Source organism: Mustela nigripes, chromosome 2 (genome assembly GCF_022355385.1).
Source record: "Mustela nigripes isolate SB6536 chromosome 2, MUSNIG.SB6536, whole genome shotgun sequence".
NCBI classification, from domain to species: Eukaryota; Metazoa; Chordata; class Mammalia; order Carnivora; family Mustelidae; genus Mustela; species Mustela nigripes.
The window spans coordinates 143545720-143549346 of record NC_081558.1 but is presented as its reverse complement, the minus strand read 5'-3'; positions in this window follow the sequence as shown (position 1 = coordinate 143549346).

Sequence of the window (3627 nt, the reverse complement as noted above, 5' to 3'; positions counted from 1 at the left end):
TAATACAAAAGATTGTATTATTTCTTAGGCTGTGTTTTATTTAAAGATACAAACACACTGGTTTTCACTTTCCTCCCACAATGAATAACCTGGCTTTTTGTTTGTTTGTTTAAGGAATTTTCAGTATTAAAGGAAACATCATACTCTATCACTTTCTATTAAAAAAACAAATAGGTGAGAGTTAGAACTGATAGAAAGAATTGGCATGGGATATCTACATTGGATTTGTTGAGAAAAAAATAACACAACACTATACATACAGTAAATCCTCTGAGTATTTTTACTAACTAGAAATATACCCGCTTTACAGATATTGCCTTATGGAGGCCCAAGCCTGAGTTAAGTTAGATCCCTTCATTATGAAAATTGCCTTTCCAAGAGGGATTACAGAGATTAAAGAAAGACCAGCACCTTGCCTAGGTAGCCTGGTGATTGGAGCAAGACTTTTTCGTAATCTTCAACCCATCCATCACTCCAACCAAGTTCTTCACAATTGATCCTTGTAGTTAGAGTAAAATATTTATAATTAGACCTCAGTGAGCATCTGGATTCTCCTGGTATATCTTAAATTCTTCCACCTTGAATAAAAACTCTCAGTAACATTGGCATTTATCAAGATCTACAACTGACTCTGCATATAAGGAGCTTGAAAATCCTCTCTCTTTCCTAACAACAAGTAAAAAGCTGAAGACTAAAAAATCAATGGATCCATAAGAGAGAGAAGAACATAGGGGAGATAAACCTCCAGATTGGGGGGACAGACAGGAAAATACAAAGAGCCTTGGCTTATTGAAACAGAGACTTGAGAATGGAAATTACCCACCCACAGTGCCAGGGTTGGAAAACCTGAACTACAATTGATGAATTGCTGGCAGTTCAGTGGGGATAAGCCTGAGAGTTACAAATGCTGGGAGACCCCAGTCATATAGGGGCCCCACAATATTATAAGATTTACCTCCAGGAGTTCAGCCAGGTTCTCATAGTAAATATTAGAGAAAAAAATCCTTGTGCTTCCTAGAAGAGGAGAGGAAAAAGAATCATTTAAAAATAATGTCAGAGCACTCTGTTTTTCTCTCTTTTCCTTTCTTTCTTTCTTTCAGATGTATTTATTTATTTATTTATTTATTTGAGAGACCGAGCACAATTTGGGGAAAAGGGGACAAACAGATTCCCCACTGATCAGGGAGCCCAACTCAGGGCTCAGTCCCAGGACTCTGAGATCATGACCTGAGCTAAACTCAGCCATTTAAGCAACTGAGCCACCTAGGTGCCCCTAAGCACTCTGTTTTTCTTAACAAGTCTTGCCTTCAGGGGAAACTAAGGAGCCTAAATTGCTGTGGTGCTATCACATCCTAACTGACCTGGGGAAAGAAACGTGCAATTCCAGCTCACTCTGGCCATTCTGTCCCATCTAAAGGAGGAGAAAACCACTGAGAAACACTTGTGAAGTTTATAGTCCAGAGGGATAGGCTCACTAAAAGAGTAAGACCCAATTATAGGTCTACAAAATGATTTCCCTCTCCCTCCAGCACATTACTAAAGCTCTATTTACAGCAGTTCCTTTTACTTGATACATTGTGTCTTGCTAGCAGTGAAAAATTACAAGGTATAGTAGAAGGAAAAAATACAATTTGAAGACACAGAGACGGAGCAAGCATCAGAACCAGGTATAGCAGAGATGTTGGAGTTAAAGACTAGGAATTTAAGAGAACTGTAATTAACTTGCTAAGGGCAGAGTACACAGCATGCAAGAATGACAGGACAATGTAAGCAGAGAACTGGAAATTCTATGAAAGAACCAAAAAGAAAAGTTAGAGATCAGGAACACTGTGATAGAAAGGAAGAAAGCCTTTAATAGGCTTATTAGTGGACCGGACATGGATGAGCAAAGAATCTTGAGCTTGAGGAAATCTCAATAGAAATCTACAAAACTGAAAACCAAAGAGCATGAAGGGTGAGAAGAAACAGAACAGAATATCCAGTGACTGTGGGACAACCACAGAAAGTATAAGATATGCATACAAGAACATCAGAAGGAAGAAAAAAAGAGAAAGAATCAGATGAAATATGTGAAATAATAAGTTTAAATTATTGAAATTCATTATTATACTCAAAAACTGAGAATTTCTCCAAATTAATGACAGGCATAAACCACAGATCCAGGAGGTTCAGAGAACACCAAGCAAAATGGATGTCCCCATCTATACCTAAGCATATCATTTTGAAACTACAGGAAATCAAAGATAGTGAAGAACTCTTGAAAGAAGCCAGAGGCAAAACATTTACCTATAGAAGAAAAAAGAAAAGAATTACATCCAATCTCCTCAGAAACAAGGAAAGCAAGAAGAGAATACAGGGCAATATTTAAAGTGTTGAGAGAAAAAAGAAAAAAAACCCCACCAATCTAGAATGCTATACCCTGCAAAACTATTTTTAAAAAGTGAATGAGACTTTCTCAGATAAACCCAAATTAAAGGAAATTGTTGCCACTAGACCTGTCTTGCAAGAAAAATTTAAAGAAGTCTTTGGATGGAAGGAAATAATATAGGTCAGAAACTTGGACCTACAGAAAGAAGGGAAGAGCATCAAAAAAGGAGTAAGTGAGGGTAAAATAAAAACCTTTATTTTTCTTAATATTAACTGATCTAAGAGATAACAATCTGTTCAAAATAATAATTACAACAATATATTCAATTATGTATACTTATGTATATATCATGTATATATGCCTTCTGTATGCTTAAGTGAAATGAATGACAGCAATGATATAAGGGATGGGAGGAAGGAATTATTGTTATTATTATAATCATTATTATTATTATTAGGTACTCTCAATACTTATTAAGTGGTTTAGTGATATCAGAAAGGAGATTTGGATTAGTTGTAAATATATATTGCAAACTCTAGGGCAACCATAAAAAAGGGGGAAAAAGAAATATAACTGATACGCTAGAAAAGGACAGAAAATGGAATCAAATAAAATACTCAGTTAAAACCACAAACGGCACAGGGTGCCTGGGTGGCTTAGCAAGTTGAGTGATGACTCTTAATTTTGGCTCAAATCATGATGTGAGATCAAGCCCTGAGTCAGGCTCTTCGCTGAGCACAGTGTCAGCTTGGGATTCTCTCTCTTTCTCCGTGTGCCCCACCCCAAGCTCTAAATAAATAAATAAATAAAATCTTAAAAAAAAATACAAAAGGCAGAAACAAAGATAGGAAAAAAGAACAAAGGCTACAAAAAGAAAAGAGAAGCAGTATGACAGCTATTCATCTAACCTTGCCAATAATCACTTTAAATGTCAATGATGTAAATGTGCCAATTAAAATGAACTATAAATAGCTTTTAATCATAGTGGATCAGGAAACAAAACATGGCTATATATTATCTGCAAGAAATCCACCTTAAGTATAAAGTCACATACAGATTAAAAGTTAATGAGTGGAGAAAAACATCCCATGCTAACATTAATCAAAAGAAAGCAGGAGTAGCTATATTACTTTCAGACAGAGCAGACATCGAAGCAGGGAAAGTTATCACAGATTAAGAGAGGTATAACAATTGTTATACTCCAGGAAGGTATAACAATTGTTAATGTATATGCATCTAGCACAGAGCATCAAACTTGA